This window comes from Myotis yumanensis, unplaced genomic scaffold (assembly GCF_028538775.1).
Source record: "Myotis yumanensis isolate MYYU_CA2020_CCGP unplaced genomic scaffold, mMyoYum1.0.hap1 SCAF_15, whole genome shotgun sequence".
Taxonomy (NCBI): Eukaryota; Metazoa; Chordata; class Mammalia; order Chiroptera; family Vespertilionidae; genus Myotis; species Myotis yumanensis.
The window spans coordinates 34016677-34037069 of NW_027223766.1; the positions used below are offsets into that span (position 1 = coordinate 34016677).

A 20393-nucleotide genomic window follows, 5' to 3' on the forward strand; every position below is an offset into this window, starting at 1 on the left:
CATTAAATAGCACAGGACATGAAGCTTTTGCTTGTGTACCTCATTAGTAGCGTTTAAAGTAGCTACGGTGCTTGGTTCTAATAAATCCATCTTCATAGAAAACAGTGGTACACTCCAAAGCACATAACAATATACACAGGAAGCATTAGCACTGCATCCTGATAGCCTTTTCCTGAGGACAAGAGAAGCAGATGGTTTTTCCCCCAGTATTTAACACAGTCGATTGTGCATGACTAATTCTTTTGCTAATCTTGTCTGGTGTCAATCTTTTGGTTTTTAGCGGAGGCTTCCTTTGGGGATTCAGCAGCACACATGGCTGACCTGTATGCTTCTTTATCTTCGGGGCTCAAGTGAAATATTAGCACACAAAGCTAAATTGATTTGGAAACATAAGGCACAAAAAAAAAAATCTGGTTTTATGCAAATGTCACCACTGTGTAAAAAGCCCTTGGACATCAATTAAAGTGCAGCGTTACCTCTCTCACTGGCTCACTGATGTTTGGATGGATGCTAAAATTAACCATTTACGAAAACGTAAGCTTTGCTTGTCCTGGGGCCCTGCATGTAAACATGGATGTTCTGTATCTCTGTTCACCCCTACGGGACGACACAGCCAAGTTTTTATTTTTTCACGCCAAGAGAGAAATTATGCAAAAGAGCAGAGTATCCGGAACTCTTACATTTGGCTCTAACTTGCCTCCCCAGTTATAATGGGTTTGGACTCTATAAAAGTCAGCTTGCATTCCCTAACACATGGTAAGTGACACTGTGAAAAGGTGACCTAGATAAATAGCAGGTAGCAAGGTTTGGATGAAAAATACAGCTAAAATTTATAGGCGAGATATGGACTGGCTATTATTTCTATAAATGCATTTTTGCTATAGCAACTTTTATTGTATTAGACTCGGATACATATTTCTTATAGTAGTATGTTCATATAAGCTTGGTATTCATATTGTCTGCTGAATAAATGAAAACACTGTTTATTTTTACATCTAGCAGAAGTCATTGATTAGATGTATTCGTTTTATTTCTTAACTTTGAATTTCTTAATCATATAAAAATCCAATTTTTATAAACACATTCACATGTATATAAAAACACTTTGTTTTGAAATAGGACGTTGTATTACAGCTAAAGGGGAATCGATAAAAATAGCAAAATCATAATATGCATAATTTCCCATTTGATTTCCATCTCATTTTAACAGATAATTGTGTATTTTACTATTACTATTTAACAAACAAACAAACAAAAAGAAAGAAAGAAGAGAATAGAAGTAAGAAGCATACTAAACTGGCATAAAAATAAAATAAATCGGACCATTTCTGCTCAGAACGTACATTTCAGGTACAAAAAATACAAATTCTCATTTACTTTAGAATAAATAACAAAATATAGAAAAAAAAATCTTCAAAGGGTCAGACTTAGTCAGTTCATTTAATTTTAATAAGCATGAATTTCTTGATGTACATAGGTAGCCTGCAATTTTTAATTAAGTGGAAATATTTTAAGATACTGTACGTTTTGTCAACATGCTATATTAAAATAATGAATTTGAACAAGAATATTCTATGTCATATTGAAAACTTTAAAAATCATTCTACTTAAGATTGCAGATGGATTCTTTGTAACATCATATTTTAAGGTTTAAGGGATGTGTGTATACATGTGTACACATTTGTATGAGTGTGTGTATACATACATGTTTTACATTGTATATTTAGGCTAACACCGCAATTGTTAATTTAAAAGCCACTAAAAAACTTTTCTATTGAATAAATATCTGAATAATTTAAATAAAAATTTAAATACTCCATTTAAATCCACATTTTTCAGAAAATAATCCGGGTAGTAACACAAAACCTATAGAAATATTATAATGATAGTTTTATTTTCGTAAATCACTGTAATCTGATAATTATAATTTACTAATAAAACGAATAAAAAATGTAATGTGCATTCCATATTTCATTTGTTTACTATTAAGACATTTTGTATTGTTTATTTAACTTTTTTTCTATTGATTGTAATTTGTATACAGAGGATGACAAATTGAGATAGAAATTTGAAATAACATTGTTTCCTTTCATTATATGTGTCTAGATCTAGTCAAGAGGGACTATCTGGAAAAAGTGAGAAGGATGATCTTTGCCTTTGATTTGTTTTGTTTCTCTCCCCTTTGGATATCTTCCGTTTCCCCATGCTGTCCCCATTACTGTATATGGTGATCCACTACATTCTTAACTTGTGTCACTTGTACTTTATATCACTGTGTAGTGTGTACAGTGGTTAAAGCTATTCACTTAGATGACTTCATTGAAACTTACTTAGCTCTACCACCTTTTAACTGTGTGATCCCAGACAAGTTAGTGACTGATATCTACCTTAGTTTCCTTTCCTGTAAGACACAATTAATTATTGCTTTATTTTGTTCTATTTTACTTATTGAGGTATTTTAGGATTAAATATGAGAATTTATCTTAAAGGCTTAGAACAGTACCTTTATGCACACAATGAATATCAGCAATTTTAACCAAAATTATCTAGCTTATGACTCAAAAACTTATGATTCAAAGAATTTATGATTTCTAACCAATAGGATCCAAAGCAAAGCGATATTTAAGTAAATTCAGGAGCAGATTGAGAGAGGGCCTATTTTTAAGTGATCGATCGGGTACTGTAAAAACTTCAAGTGATATTACAAGTGCTCTCATAATTTGCCTTTTCATAGGGCTTTTTCATGGACAAGGACTGGCTACTTCCCCCCCTCACTTTCTATTCTCTTCTTACTGCCGTGTTTTGTAGCAGAAAATGAGAAACAAGCAGCAGCAGTCAGCATGCCATTTAACTAGTAGAGATGGCAATAGTGACATGAAATATATGGGACTGGGAGTGTCCTCTCTCTCCCCCTGCTGTGACAATGTTGCCTGAGGTAATAACAAGTCAACTGTGCCATCACCTTACTGGAACTTTCTCCTCACCAACAAAAACAAACTCTCAGGATACCGGTAAAGAAAACATGTCCATTAGAGATTGTTAGCAACATTTAAGTCCATAGACATGCATTATCAAAATAATGATAATTTTACAAATAAGAAACCAATTGATTAAGGTCACACAATTTGTTAGTTTAATATTTATCCCCAGGTCTCTGTGATTCTAGAGCACCCACTTTTAAGTTCAACATAGTAGGTCCTATTTATATAATTGTTCAAAATGTCATGGACAAACTGGGGAGTAAAAATGTGTATTTAATCAGGTAATATATTATTTCAGTACCTACCGTAAGCTAGTTCTCTGTTCTGGGAACGTGAGGTAATACTGTGACTAATGTATTAGTAATGTAGTCAAGAGGTCATGACAAGTGTATTCTCAGGTAAATGAGGACACAATAACAAAAATTACTGACTAGTGATAAGATGAATGAAAAATATATATAACAAGGCGGGTGACAAAGACTGATCGGGGATTATTTTGACTGGTATAGTGATTAGTTAAGGAAGCCCTCACGTGTCAGAATGGCATCATATAACCAGTCTTAGGAAGATCTTGAGAAAGAAGACACAAGCCTAGGGGATAGTTATAAGACAGGTCATCAAGGTTGAAGGAATTTTGTTAAATTTAAAAAATGAAAAATGAGTACTGAGGTTTGACTTAACCGAGAGCTTGGTGGATTAAGATCATTTAATGTCATTCATGGTAAGAATACTGGTTTTATTCCAAATTCAAGAAAAGCTGTTAGAATGTCACAAACAGGAAAGTCTGAGTGACATAGACTAATTTCCATTAAAATGTTCTTTTGATTTCCATGGGAAGAATATATTTTAATGGGACAAAGGAAGAATTGTAAAGTTGGTAGCATATTAATTTGGTCCCAACGAGAAATTATGTAGCATGGATAAGTAAATAAACCAAAAATATCGTGAGAAATAGACAAATATATATATAAACCTAGTGACTGGCGCAAAATGATTACTCAGATACTTAACTATTATTAGTTGTATTAAACATTTATGTTCAAAGAACTCAGTGTTTATCTGGAAATATATGAGAAATACATATACTCTTAATTTTAATGACTGTTTCTTATAATGCTTAGAACAGTGTTAGAAAAGGTTAAAATTATTTCTCTTAATAAAAGGATTTGCACATACAACTGTAATGATACAATATAAGAGTCAGTAAGATTGAATTGAAGAGGGAAATGCTCTAATTTTGTAAGAAATCACTCAAAGTCCACATGAAAGTGCTTGATATCCTCCGAAGACATTTTGTTCAGTATCATTTAACATAGGGAACTTTGGCTATGCATTTAGTGACAAACATATTTCTAAGCACTGAAGCACTAAAAATATGAGAAAAATAGACATTGTTTCTTACATAGAGGGTTAAATTCTTTCTGCTTAATTGAACCTTCCATAAAATAAGACAACAGATGCACCCAAATTTAAAATTTTTAAGTAAACTAGGCTCAAATTCTGTAATTTCAGATAAAGTAAAATACTTTGTGAGATTTATAAAAATAAACACAAGACATGATGTCTTTCAAAAATACATCACATTTACTAGTAAATCTGAAATTGGGAATTCCTTATTTTTTGAAATTAAAACAAAATGCACGTGACAAAATGATTTCCAGTAGGATGGATTACCATTGTCTATATAACTAATAGTTTCTGTTGCAATAAGAAGTACATCTGGACATCACAAATATCTAATTCAGTCAGTATTTATTTCTCAGCCATGCATCGTAGGTTTGGTGACCCATCTTGATCTTGTAGTTATTCCATTCCCATCTGTGTATTGTTATCTTGAGAAGTCTATGAATTAAGATCATTTAAGGCCATGGTAAATACATTGGTCTTATTCCAAATTCAAAGGAAAACCATAAAAATATTACAAACATGGAAGTAAGTGTGACATGATCTGATTTCCAATTTTAAAAAATTCTCTAGGATTCATTATAGAAAATAAATTTTAAAGGGACAGGAGAAGATGGGATTAAAGTCATAGTCTAAGAGAGGAATCTTAAGTCACATTTGCTCAATTCCCATTGCACAGCCGTTAGCTCCAATGGACCAACCTAACTTTCTGATGATGGTATATGCAATCTTCCTGAGGAAGTAGGACAGTACACACACAGTCTTATTTCTGCCTCATAATATTTGCAATCAGAATCTTGGTAGCAATGATTCTTCATGTACAAATGATAACTATTTCTTCATTTTATTTATCATCAGCCGCTCTTTCAAACTCCTACACTTTCTGAGAGCTCATTCTCCAGATGAGAATTAATAACTCCTATTGAAATTTACACAATCAATCACTATGAAATGAACAAAGATTTTGGATAGGATGATTGCTGCCCAAATTATTGAATATGTTTTATTAATATTAGAGATTCCTCTTCAGCAGAAGATGAAGCTAAATGACATAGATTATGGGATGGTCAATATACCTGGAGGGTAGTTGAAGTAAATACGTAGAGTAGATAACACCACCTTGGGAGAAAAGTGAGATTTATGATGAGAACAATGGAGACCTTGGAAGACAATGTGCTTTTGAAGAACTCTTCTTAATAATGTTTTTATTTAAACATATATAAAGAAAAGTCACAAATTATAAGTGTGCAACTTGATGAATTTTCACAGAATGAACACAGGCCAGATCAAGAACAGAACAGTACCAGAAACTCAGAAATCTCTCAAATACTTCCTTCTAGTCACTACCCTGGCCTTCCCTGAATGTAAACAGCCCTCTGATTTCTAGCACCACAGATTTTTGTGTGTGCCTGTTTTCAACTTTTATAAAATGGAATCTTACTAATTTACCCTTCAACCAGTAATATTCTTTGTGATATCCATCATGTTGTTGCATGTAGTAACAGTTTAATCATTTTTTATTGATTGATAGTGGTACATTATAAGACTAAATCACTATTTATATGATATCTTTGATAAACATTTGGATTGTCTCCAGATTTGGCTACTATAAATGATGTGTTTAAGAATATTCCCATAAACATCACTTGATGCACATCTGAGAAAATGCCTAGTAGTGGGAACATTAAGTCATAGGACATGGGTAGCTTTATTAGGCAGCTTCTAATGAGTTTTCTAAAGTGGCTATACTGATTTACAGAATTAACAGGAGCATATTTGACTTCTAGTTGATTCATATCCTTGCTAAACATTTATGGTATCAATCTTTGTCATTTTAGACATCCCGGTGTGTGTCTAAGAGAGAATCATTGTGGTTTTAATTTGAATTTGGGATAACTAATGAGCTGAGTACCTTTCTTATATGTCCATTGACGGTTGGTTGATCCTCCATTGTAAGATGCCTATTCTAGTCTTTTGTCCATTTTTCTATTGCCCTTTTTCTTGGTGATTTATAGGTGTTCTTTATAGATTTTGAATGAGTCCTTATCAGCTTTGTGCTTTGGAAATACCTTCCACTGTGTGCCTGGACTCCCTTAGTGAAATCACTTAAGGAATAGAATTCCTAATTTTAATGTAGTGCAATGTACCTATCTAAGAAATATTTGTCAATTCTAAGGACATGAAGGTGTTGTCTTATATTATGTTTCAGAAGCTATATTTTCCTTTTACATTTAGGTTATAGTTCATCTGGAACTGACTATTGTGTATGGATAGATATCCAATTGACCAAGCACCATTCAATAAAATGGATGTTTTAAAAAGATGTTATCTACACTAATAAAAGAGAAACATGGTAATTAGCGTACAACAGCTACCCTTCCCATTGGCTAATCAGCATATCCTTATGCAAATTAACTGTCAGCCAAGATGGCGGCCGGCAGCCATGCACTGAAGCGAACAGGGAGGCTTGCTTGCTCCAGTGATGGCAGACTCCAATGTTCCCCGCCTGACTTGCCGGCTTCTGAGCTGCAACTCTAAGAAACATTGTAACAAATATAGAAGCTAAACAAAACCCCAGAAACCGGCTTTCAGTCAGCCGGGCTTCAGCCATCCAGACCGCAACATTGTATCAAATACAAAAGGTAAAGGCCAGAAACCTGCTTTCAGCAGCGAGGCCTCAGAGCTAAAGCTGGCCCAGAATAGAAAACAAAAAAGAAAAAAAGGAGCAGTTGGGAGCTTCAGTCACCCGCCAGCCTGAAAACGGCCCTCAGCCCCTCAGCCAGACTGGCCAGGCACCCCAGTGGGGACCCCCACCCTGATCCAGGACACCCTTCAGGGCAAACCAGCCGGCCCCCACCCATGCACCAGGCCTCTATTCTATATAATAAAAGGGTAATATGCCTCCCAGCACCAGGATCAGTGGAGCAGTGAGGCTCCCGGCACCGGGATCAGCGTGACAGGGGGCAGCGACCAAACCCCCTGATCGCCCTGCAGCTCTGTGTGTGACAGGGGGCGGGGCCACAACCTCCTGATCGGCCCTGCCCTGTGTGTGACAGGGTGTGGCGCCCCAACCCCCACGGGCCCTGCTCTGTGTGTGACAGGGTAGAGCCATAACCTCTCCATTGGCCCTGCCCTGAGTGTGACATTGGCGGCATCCAACCCCCTGATCGGCCCTGCTCTGTGGGTGATAGAGGGTGGTGCCCCAACCCCCCTCCACAGGCCTTGCTCTGTGTGTAACGGGGTAGAGCCATAACCTCGCCATTGGCCCTGCCCTGAGTGTGACAGGGTGCAGCGCCCAAACCCCCTGATCCGCCCTGCTCTGTGTGTGACAGGGGGGGGGTGGTGCCCCAACTCCCCTATCGGCCCTGCTCTGTGCATGACAGGGGGGAGATCCTCAACCCCCTGATCGGCCCTGCCCTGTGCATGACAGGGGCGAGCTCCCCAACCCCCTGATCGGCCCTGCTCTGTGAGTGACAGGGGGTGGCGCCGCAACCTCCCCATTGACCCTGCCTTGAGTGTGACAGGGGGCGGTGCCCCAACCCCCCAATCAGCCCTACCCTGAGCATGACTGAGGGTGGCATCACAACCTCCCGATCCACCCTGCTCTGTGCATGACAGGGGGCGGCGCCCCAACTCCCCAATCAGCCCTGCTCTGAGCCCAACCAGGGGCTGCACCTAGGGATTGGGCGTGCCCTCTGCCACCCGGGAGCAGGCCTAAGCCAGCAGGTCGTTATCTCCCGAGGGGTCCCAGACTGTGAGAGGGCACAGGCCGGGCTGGGGGACCCCCCTCCCCCGCAGAGTGCACAAATTTTTGTGTACCAGGCCTCTAGTCTCTATATAATGGAATGTTATTGAAAATAGAATGAAGTGATGATACTAGTATATGCTACAGTATAGAAAATCATTTAATTGTATGCTTTAAATGGATGATTTTTATGGTATATGAATTATATCTCAATAAACATGTTTTTATTTTTTTTAAAAAAAGATGTCTTATTCCCACTGCTCTGCAGTGCTGTTTTTGTCAAAAATTGAGTGTTTCACTGTGTGTGTGTGTGTGTGTGTGTGTGTGTGTGTGTGTGTGATTCTGAAGTCTTTATTTTGTTCAATTGCTTGACTGGTCTATATTTACTTTTAATTTTTCATTGCTTTGACCAGTGTAGCTTTATAATAAGTAATAATACAGATTAGTTAGCTTTATTTTCCTTTTCAAGATTGTGTTAGTTATGCTTAACCTCTTTGAATTTCAGGATAAATTAAAAAATCAGCTTGTCAATTTACACAGAAACCAAATTTTGATTGGGATTACACAAAACCATAGACTAATCTTGGAGAGAATTCACATTTTTAGATTTGTAATCTGAGAGCATGGAATATCTATAATAATAAAAGCAAGCATAGTATGCTAATTATACTGGACAACCAAATGACCTTCCGCATGTCCTTCTGGATGAAGCTATGGCAGCAGGGGCCAAGGCAGAGGTTTTAAGGGGTGATCAGGCAGGCAGGCGAGCGGTTAGGAGGCAGTGGCCCTAGATTGCGAGAGGGTGCAGGCGAGGGTGAGGGAATTTTGTGCACCGGGCCTCTAGTCTATTTACATAGATCTGTATATTCTCTCATAAACAGAAATAGAAATTCTTCAGGGTTTTCATGTTTCACTGTTTTTATTCAAAGATATTTAAAATATCTTAGTAGAAATATTTTAAAATTTCAGTTTCTAATTGTTTATTGCTGATATATTTTTATATGTTGCCCTTTTATTCAATGGTTTTTCTAAATTTACACATTAAGCTGTATATTTTGTCTTGTGAGTCTCTTTATTCTACATTTTAATTTTCTACATATATAATTCTGTCATTTACAAATAATGAATTTATAATTTATGGAAGTTAAAAATGGAGAGAAGTTTAAAAATTAACTAACTTCCACCTCTGGGTTCTGAATAACAATAAGCATTTTCCAGTTTTGCTACCTCTCTTTTCCTATAAAGCTTTTGACCTGCCACATACATTTTGTTCCTTCAATTTATTTGTCAGTCCCTCTCATCCTCCTACTATGTTTTGATTTTGCACTAATTATCATACTATTCCTCTTCTTTTCAATAGTAATATATTCCTTGTGATTCTCTTTTTATTCTACTCCATTGATGTATTAGAGATAATAATTAAGTTAATGATCACTTTAAATAATTACTCTTTATTTCATATCTAATTCAATGAATTCATATACATTTCTACTATATGACAGTCTTTAAAAATAATAGAGATATGATATTAACAAAAATGGATATAATCTCAGCCTTTATAAAGCTGACAAATTAGAGATTTCAAATACCCATGTGGAAGAAACTTTTCCATCAACATGTGACCTTTAAGGTCACCCAGGACCACAACATCCAGATAGCATAAGTAGAAAAAAAAGAATGTGAATAATATTTTGGTAGGTTTTTATGCGAAAAGCTTGCAATAGTAGCTCATTTCACCGACAACCAATTCACCAGAATTCCACCCACAGTTACATGACCTGACTTAGATGTAAGGAGCTCTGGAAAATGTGTTCTGTTTGAGCAGGTGCTTCCCAGCAAGAACTGTGTACATGGGGAAGTGGAACAGAAATTTTGGTGCTTAGCTACTTGTCTCTGCCACAGCAAGATGCCTAAAAAAATCTATGCTTTCTTATTTGGAAATATTTTTGGCCTTTATATATTCAAGTAATTTTATTTGTTTTACATGTTCACATGCCCCACAACTTTTTTGGCATTTTATTATCACTTATGTTAAACTCCTTAATATTTTCTACAGGGGAGAGGTTTGTTTGTTTAAGATTTTTCTATTCTCCTTGCTTCATTTTGCAGCGTTTCTATTGCTCTGTCTTCTATTTCACTATGATTTATTCTGTAGTATCTAATTAGCTGTAAGGCCCAGTGAGCAATTATTTTTATTTCTAATAATGTAGTTTCCATTTATTAAAGTTTCATTTGGTTATACCTTGTATCTTTTCTTTGTTTCCTTTACTATGTTTCCTGTGTTTACTTTTTTTCTGTAAGGGGCTATATCATAGATAATTTAAGCTTTGCATGGCACCTATGGTCTCTATTATGTATTTAATTATCTTTGATTCTGGTTTGTTTTACAGTTGTATTTATAATCCTTTAAAATTATAAAATTCATTGTTAGGTCTCAGGCAATGAAACAAGGCACAGACAAGATATGGTCTGAGCTATGGTTTTCCAACTTTTGCTTTAAATAATAGAACATAATTATAACGTCCCTTATGAAGTCCTGGTCTACTAATTCCATCATCTCAATCCTTTTTATTCTGTTTCTACTGACTGGTGTTTCTCTTGGTAGTGGGTCATAATTTTTACGCTTCTTGATGTGACTAGTTATTTTTACTGGATGTTGATCATTGTGGATTTAAGTTGTTGAATGTCTGGATTTAGTTATCTTTCTTTAGAGGATGTTGGGCTTTCTTCTGATGTATGTGAAGTTACATTTGGTTCAGTTTCTGTCTTTTGTGATTTATTTTAAACTATCATTAGGGAAAAATCTAGAGTAACCTTTACACCAGGGATAGTTTAGCCCTTCAACTGAAGTGCATCCCTTCTGAACCTTCTCCTGAATACTCTGGTTATTTAGAGAGGACTGTCCACCCTAGCTGGAGGACACTTAAAAATACCCAGCCCTGTGTGCTCTCTTGGAACCATTCAGCAACCAGATCCCTGGACTCTCTTTGTCTGACCTCATGCCGTTTCACCCATGGCATATATTTGTTAGTATTTAGCTAAGACCCATGGGGCCACAATGCAGATTTTGTGAGTTCTTTTTCTGAAGAGTTTCCTCTTCTCTGGAATTCTATCTTACAACTTACAGGCACCTCATGCTCCCTGAACTCAGCTCAGGGAGAACACCAAGTTCTACTCATAATCACCCTCTCTAGTCTATTGTCCTGAATTGCTTAGACAGAAAGCCAGGCAATTATAGGGATTTCCCCTTTTGTACCCTCTTTTTCCCGGGATCACAGTTTTGTATGGCTCTAGGCCAGTGTTTGAAAATAATTATATTTTGCTAATTTTTTTTTTAAAAAAGAAAAGAATGTAAATTTCCTCCCTGTTGCTCTGCCATGACTTCTGGCTGTAAAGATATCATTTTAAATATTTAAACTATCATAAACAAATGCCTGTATTTTTTATTGTTAGATTCTGAAAAGTATTCTAAGCTGAATATAAAACTGAACAATCAAACTATAATCAACATATTTATTAATTACTTGCCTCAGTGCACTAACTATCCCTCTCATTTTCTCAACATGTCTCTTAGGAAGATAATTGTAAATTAACATGGAATATTTTCTCAAAAGCATATTTGAGTATTCAGGAATAAACCTTCCATTCTGAGATGCCATTATGTATAGGGGTTTTTTTCCCCTATTTCCATGAGGTGTTCATCTGAATGAATGATGAATGTTTTTCTTTGACTTAGAAATCTGTTTCCCAGATAAATTTAATTTCATCTGTTTTGGTATGAAAGGAGCTGGACTCAGAAATGAAGATGATTAAAACCCTTTAATTTTTCTTCATAATCATAAAAAAAAACACTTTTCTTTAAAACTTGGAACAGCATTATTTGTTGTGCCTTAACAAAAATAAAATAAAACTAGCAATCTGGATGTGCTATTTAACTACCCAGGTGCTCAATGCTCTTCTTTATCAAGAAAAGTTTATCTTTAAACACAAAGATGCATAAGGCTGAACTATTAGATGTAAACAAGGACAATTATACCAATGGAACTGCTGCCCTGTATATGTAATGTAATAGATAATTAATGAGTGTATTATTTACATGTTTTGTCTAATTAAGAGGCAGACAATGATGCCTGTCTTGGGAAGGAACATAAAGCCCCACATAGATGTCTGCTTTACTTGCGAGCTGCTAGGGCTGATGGAATGTTGAGATTCAGCAAAGGAGATTTGCAGAAAATTTTCCCAAGATAAACTTGGAGATTGAATTGAATGCCTAACATCTGGAATAGACCAAGTGTACTCATTGGCTAAATTTACAATTCTTTTTCTTTTGTGATAAACAAGCGTATTTCCGGTCTACCTACCCCTATCCCTAAGCTATTTCACAAGAAACTAATAGGGCAGAGCACAGTCAGAGATCAGTATCTGAAGTTATGTGTTACAGAAAATTGTTCTAGTGGTTTTTGAAACTTTTTTTTTAATTGCCATGTTTTGGGGGCAGTTCAGGTTTACAATATGTTAAATGTAATGTATGATCTAAAGACAAAGCAAAGTCAGGTATTTTTGGTATCTAAATAAGCCTAACAGAAATTGAGAGCAAATAAAATTTAATTTTATCAAAAATACATTTTTTGGAAGGTGCTGAAATATTTTCTTAATTTTTAGCACTTCAATAAAACTAATTTTGATTTTATTTTGGTACTTTCTCCCTGCTCTATGTCAAGAAATTAAAGAAGATTGTTTAGTAAGTTTATATAAATTCAGTTATTTTAAAGCTAGATATAGGAGTTATTTGATGATACATTTACAATATTATAAGCAATTAAAATGAGATTTAATAACATTTTATATTTAATATCTATACTTTTTAGCAATAGACTTGAATACAATAAGGAATTAAGAGGCAGTTGATAGTATTTCTTCTAGATAACTGGAATACATCTCAAGTCATAAGGATTAGTGCTTTAAAAATTCTTATTTTTAAATGACTGCATTACTCTCATTGATTCTATTGGCTGAATCAATTGTTTTCTCTATATTTTATAACACATTGACTCTGAAAGTTATTAATATGCAACTTGCCATCATCCAGTTTATGTATATGTGCATGCATACATACATAAAAAAATTACCACACTATAAAGTTTACAACCTATTCCCTTCTCTTAGAACAGGAGTCTGTGCGTGCATATACTAACCTTTTTGTTATGCAAATGATACATATAAAAGCAGTTAATATTTAAAATTTATAAAGAGCTTGCACAACTTAATATCAAAAAATGAACAACACAATTAAAAAATGGGCAGACATCTTTAATAGACATTTTTTCAAAGAACACATAGGTGGCCAACAGGCATATGAAAAATTGCTCAACATCACTAATCATCAAGGAAATGCAAATCAAAACCTCAATGAGATATCACCTCCTATCAAAATGGCTATTAACAAAACACAAAAAGTACTTAAGTGCTGAGGATTTGGAAAAAAAGGAGACCTTAGTACCTTATTGTGGGAATGTTATTTAGTGTACCCACTCTGGAACATAGTATGGAGGTTCCTCAAATAATTAAAAATAGAACTCTCAAATCATCTAGCAATTTCACTTCTGGGTGTTTATCAGAAGAAAAAAAAACATGAATTTGAAGAGATGGAAATACCCTTATGTTCACTGCAGCATAAGTTATAGTAGCCAAGAAATGGAAGCACCATTTGTGTTCATCAATAGATGAATCTATAAATAATTTTTGGTATGCATATACTATGGAATATTACTCAGCCATAGAAAAGAAATAAGCCTTTTCATTTGTGACATGAGTGGATATAGAGGGTATTATGTTAAGTGAAATAAGTCAGATGGAGAAAGACAAATACATGATTTTACCTTTATGTGAAATCTAAAAAACAAAATTAATGAAGAAACAAAATAGAAACAGACTAATAAATGTAGAAAACAAACTGTTGGTTGCAAGAGGGGTAAAGGGGTTATGGGGTGGGTAAAATAGTTGATTAAGAGGTATGAACTTATACAGTTTAGGAATATAGTCAATAATATTGTAATAACTTTTTATGGTGACAGATGTTAACTTATTGTGGTGATCATTTCGTAATGTATATAAATGTTGAATCACTATGATGTATAACTGAAATTAATTGGATATTGTATGCCTATTATACTTCAGTTAGAAAAAAAATAAAGGTTACTGACAGAATTTGTACCAACTCACTTTGACCAGAGATCAGGCGATGTTCCTTAGCAAAGAGAGCCCAGGACTAGGTTTAAGGGTGTCATGGCTTGTTCCAGTGCTGCCTTTCATGTGTCCTATCTCTGTTTAAAATAAAAATTTTAGTTTATATAATACAGTCTGCTCTATGAGTCTATGATTACAGAAAATGTATTGGTTTTTATAAATACTGTGTTAAGTCCAGGCCAAATCATAATACATAGGTTCTAGCATTCAAATTGTGCCAACTAGACAAAATACTGCCTCTCTGGCATGTACTAGAAAGCAATCTTTACCTGTTTCACAATTCTGTCATGTAAGGATTCTATGATAGTTTCTGTAGTAATAAAGATATCAAACAGCAGTGCCGAACAAAGAAATTGTTACAAGAATTGGCAAGAGCATTGGTCTGTATGCTGCAAGATCTGAATTTTTATTCTTGTTTTCAAGTGTAAGCAGAATCATTTTTAGGCTTGAAGTCATTTTGCTGTAAAATAAGAATTTGCCTGGAGTGATCTATTCTACAAGTTGCTCTCCATTTCATGTGTCATACAAAGAATTTTATTTGTATGCCCTGGAGCTTGGAGAACACACTGTATTATTTTTAAAACCATGGATGAAATATTTAAATGTCTCTTGGAAACCCATAGGGCTGCATTTGGGAAGAAACTGAATTTCCACAGAGGAAGAATACATGGAGCATGTTTTCCATTGACCAAGTGAAGGACTTTTGTGAGGGATTTCTGGCCTAAAATGGTCTCAGATCCTGCCCGAGAGTCTCACCTCAGTGATAAGAAGAGAGTCAGAAATAATATGGAAATATACTGTTCTATACCCATGCTATGAAGGGAAATAAATGTAAGCAATCAGCAGAGAAACATACTCACCCAAGAAGGAATGATTGGAGTATCTCTGTGGTTCCCGTAAAAAGGCTCATGACCAAAAAGAACCACCATTTTTAATCATCTGCCATAGTTCTTGGAAATTTGTACCCAATCAGGACCAGGAAAATGAAAGCATTCAGGTCCCCTAATTTCTTCCTGCTTCAGGAGGAATCACAGAGAGCGCAGTGAGGAGGGGGGATGAGTAGAAATACTAGGAAGAAACACGGGAAGGAAGAGGCCTCTTCTCTTCCTCAGCTCTGCCCCATCTGCCACAAGCCCACGTTATGGGGAGCAAAGAACTTTAAGCAAATGAAGTAATTTTTTTTTTGTAAGTGACTACTCAAGAGTGGACATATTAATTGGTCAATTGACATTTTTGAATTTAAAAAAATGGAGAAATGTATTCCTTTAATCCGAGTGTGAGCTGAAAAATCATATGTCTGCCTACAGTTTTATCTGGAGATAGGGAAATAACTTACAGAGCTGATTTCAGTAGGTTATGTACCAGTTCCACTACAAATATATAACAGCGTAACATTTTATTTCCAAGGCAATACTCAACCTTGGTATTGGTACTGAGAAGAAAAAGAGTAGAACTAATCTGTGTCTGAGGATGGGGGCAGCAAGACACATTTACCAGACACTAAAGGTAAAGTTTTGAGGGAAGGCATTGTGTGCTCTGGCAAGAAAATTACAGTAATCTAGACAGGAGCACCAGTTCATTTTAATTACTCTAAAAAATTGGTAGGACTTGTAATGAAAATAAATATCATATTTACATAGTTTGTGATTTAAATGTTTTATAAGTAATATAGTTATGCTTTAAATTTATGAATTGTGGAATTAAAGGGATAAAGAGTGGGGCAGAAAGAAGCTAATGTTATTTGATGTATATATAGAACATGGTAATAAAGTTATCACCAGTATCAAGGCATTTTGCTAGTCCCTGCCTTTGCGGAGTTAGATAGGATGCTGCCCATCTCTATTTATGAAAGTTATGGAATATTAGTCTTTACATGAAATAATAAGTGGTCATTATAGAACCAGATTTTTCCTCTAATGTTTGCCTTGAATTGGAATAATTCCCTGAGTGGATTAAGACAACAACATAAATGTTGAGTCAATTTATTGCACAAGTAATCTAGTAACTTATTAACTTGACTGATCTAAACAGTGTTATGACAAGATAGCTTTTATAGCTTCAATTTCTTTATTAATCAGGATCTTTATCTTATACTTTCACACTAAACACAGCTGGTCATGTAACCCCCCTGTTATTATACACTATTGGTCAAAAGTAGATTCAAGGAGAATTTATAATTCCTATTTGTAAAATGAAAACCATAAGTCCAAAGGTATAGTTAATAGAAAATTTATTTATAATATTGTATATCCATATATCATGTGAATACCTAGGAAAATATATATTATACTAGAGGCCTGGTGCATGAGCATTTATGCACTCTAGTGGGGAGGGTCCCTCAGTCCGGCCTTCGCCCTCTCATAGTCCAGAACCCCTCAGGGGATATCCACCTGCGACTTAGTCCTACTCCCTGGAGAATGGGGCCTAAGCTGGCAGTCAGACATTCCTCTGGCAGCCCGGAGCCCTCGGGGGATGTCCAACTGATGGCTTAGGCCCATTCCCTGTGGGGATTGAGCTTAAGCCACAGTTGGAAACCCTTAATGCTGCCAAGGAGGTGGGAGAGGCTCCTGCCACCACTGCTGCGCTTGTAGCCATCAGCCTGGCTTGTGGCTGAGCAGAGCTGCATTGAGCATCTGTTCCCTGGTGGTCAATGCACATCATAGTGACCGGTCATTCCTGGGCATTCCACCGTTAGGGTCTATTTGCATATTACCCTTTTATTACATGGGATTATTGATTATATATGCACGAATTCATGTACCCTGAAAGGAACTGTGGGCCACGAGGCTGCAGTGGGCACTGGGACAGGTCTTGGTCCATCCCCCTGCCTGCCCTCTCCTACTGCGGCCCCTGTCCCCTGTCTGCCGGCAGCCCCACTCCTGCTGCAACCACTCCCACATGCTGACGGCACTGGCCCTGCTTGCACCCGCTAATGGTGCAGAGTGATTGGGGCTGGTGCCAACAGTGGGTTCGAGTGGGGCTGGCACGGTCATAGGGTGCTAGCGGTGGCTGCTACCCCAATCACCCCTCAGGAGCAGGGGAGGTGGAGAAGCCCTCAGGGGCGATTGGGGCCTGCAGCCGCCGCTCACACCCGCTGATGGCACCAAGCGATCGGGACTGGTGCCGGGCACCTGCAGCGGGTGTGAGCAGTGGCTCCGGCACTGGCTGCAGGTGTGAGAAGGGCTGGCGCTGGCAGTGAGTGTGAGCGGTGGCCGCAGTGCCAGCAGTGGATGCGAGCAGGGCCTTTGCCAGCAGTGGGTGCAAGAGGTGCCTGCTGTCCCTGATTGTCCCTCAGGAGCAGGGGGAGGTGGAGAAGCCCTGAGGGGTGATCAGTGCTGGCAGCCGCCACTTGCACCCACTGATGTTGCCGAGCTATTGGGGCTGGCGCCAGGCTGGGTGGGACCATTGCATGCGGGAGCAAAGAATTTTCAGTAACTACCAGAAGCTCTCCCAGATGACAGTGACCAGTGCCCTGCCTTCGTCTGTTGCCCCCACCCACCTGCTCCACTATCTCGCTGTGGCCAACGCCTGCCATGTTCCGCGCACGCGCCCTGGTGGTCAATGCATGTCAGAGTGACCAGTTATTCAGTTGTGTGATTGTTTCACCATTTGGTCTATTTGCATATTAGCCTTTTATTATATAGGACTAGAGGCCCGGTGAACAAAAATGTGTGCACTTGGGGGGGGGTCCCTCAGCCTGGCCTATGCCCTCTTGCAGTCTGGGACCCCTTGGAGGATGTCCACCCGATGGCTTAGGCCCACTCCCTGGGGGATTGGGCTCAAGCTGGCAGTCAGACATCCCTCTGGCAGCCCGGCAGCCCTCAGGGGATGTCCACTTGTCAGCGGGGACCAGGCCTAAGCTGCAGTTGGACATCCTTAGCGCTGCTGAGGAGGCGGGAGAGGCTCTCACCACCACCACTGTACTGGCTGCCGGCAGCCTGACCTGTGGCTGAGCAGAGCTCCTTCTGTGGGAGCTCACTGACCACCAGGGGGGCAGCTCCTGCATTGAGCGTCTGCCCCCTGGTGGTCAGTGTGTGTCACAGTGACCAGTCATTCCCAATTGTTCTGCTGTTAGGGTCAGTTTTCATATTACCATTTTATTATATAGGATGGAGGCTTCATGCATAGGTGGGGGCTGGCTGGTTTGCCCTAAAGGGTGTCCCGGATCAGGGTGGGGGTCCTGCTGGGGTGCCTGGCCAGCCTGGGTGAGGGACCGATGACTGTTTGAAGGCTGTTCAAGCCCCCCCCCCCCAGTGGGGATCCTCACTCCATGGAGATTTAGCCAGCCTGGGTGAGGGGCTGATGGCTGTTTTCAGGCTGGCCACACCCCCTTTAGGTGGGTGGGTCCCCACTGGGGTGCCTGGACAGTCTGGGTAAGGGGCTGAGGGCCGTTTTCAGGCTGGCCAACCCCCCTGGCGAAGTAAGCTCCCAGCCTCTCCTTTTTTTCTTTTTTAATTCTGGTATTTATTTACCTTCTATAATTGAAACTTTGTAGCCTTGAGAGCAGCTCAGAGCCAGCCAGGGCGGGTGGGGGGGGGAAAACTCCTGCTCACTCCAGCTCTGTGGCCACGGCCGGCTGAAAGCAGGTATCTGGGGTTTATTTATCTTCTATAATTTAAACTTTGTTGCTTTGAGTGGAGCTCAGAGTCCGCTGCGGCAAGCAGGAAGCTTGGCTTCCTCCATTATTGGGGCAACCAAGCCTCCTGCTTGCTCCAGTTCCATGGCTGCCAGCCACCATCTTGGTTGGGTTAATTTGCATATAGTTGCTCTGATTGGCTTGTGGGCGTGGCTTAAGACATAGTGAAGGTGCAGTCAATTTGAATGTTTGTCTTTTATTAGTGTAGATTGGTGGAGTAATCTCTATATATAAAAGGCTAATATGCTAACTGTCTGTCCGACTAGTAGCTATGATGTGCACTGACCACCAGGAGGCAGATGCTCAACGCAGGAACTGTCAAGCTGCAGTGACTTGGCAGCAGCAGTTCTCGAATGACACACCCTGAAACCAGAGAGGGGGGAGCCCAATTCTTCACGGGGCTGCGCGATTCCACCTTTGGCTGGCCGTGGGTTATGTTGTTGCTGGGGTACAGTTGGCCCCGCATCTGGTTTACTGCATACTTGCATTTGTTCTGTACCCTGTACGACAGCAACTTTGCAGAGTGCCCTCTCACACACCGGGACTCCTCGGGAGATGTTGGAGAGCCAGTTTCAGCCCAATCTCTGTAGGCCAGGCTGAGGGACCCCACTTGCCTGGAGGGACCCTCACCCCTCACTCCACAGCCGCCCTTCAAGCCACGGCACCACCCCAGGTGCAGCCGCCTGGGGAGGGACTGAGGCAGGTTGGCTCCAGGGCATGTCCAGTCTGTCTTGCCCAGTCCCGCCCCACCGGCCACTTTCTAATTAATTTCTTTCAATGTGCACGAATCCATGCACCGGGTCACTAGTCCTATATGATAAAAGCCTAATATGCTAAGTGTCTGGTCGTCCAGTCGACCATTCAACCAATCAAAGCGTAATATGCTAATGATATGCTAAGGCTGCTCAACCGCTTGCTATGACGTATACTGACCACCAGGGGGCAGACGGTCAACCAGTTGACCAGTCGCTATGACATGCACTGACCACCAGGGGGGCAGACTCTCCGACCGGTAGGTTAGCTTGCTGCTGGGATCTGGCCGATCAACACTGAGCTAGACAGGTCCGACACTCCCTGGAGTCCTCCTGCAGTCCCTCCTTCGCTGGCCAACCTCCCACGTCCCTCCCTGACCCCGATCGTATGCTGCTGGGGTCCCTAAGCCTGGCCTGCACCTTCTCACAATCTCGGGGGATGTCGGAGAGCCAGTTTTGGCCTGAGGGAAGAACAACCGGTCGCTATGACATGTGCTGACCACCTGGGGCAGATGCTCAATGCAGAATCTGCCTAGTGGTGGTTAGTGCCCTCCCACAGGGGGCGCGCTGCTCAGCCAGAAGCCAGGCTTACGGCTGGGAGAGCACAGCAGTGGTGGTAGGGAGCAGGC

General features: G+C 39.3%; 1 protein-coding gene across 2 annotated transcripts in view; it reads left to right on the plus strand.

Annotated features, from left to right (window-relative positions):
• CSMD3 (CUB and Sushi multiple domains 3) overlaps window positions 1–20393 on the plus strand; it is an 857474-nt gene that overhangs the window by 220992 nt on the left and 616089 nt on the right. The gene's annotated exons all lie outside the window — the stretch shown is intronic.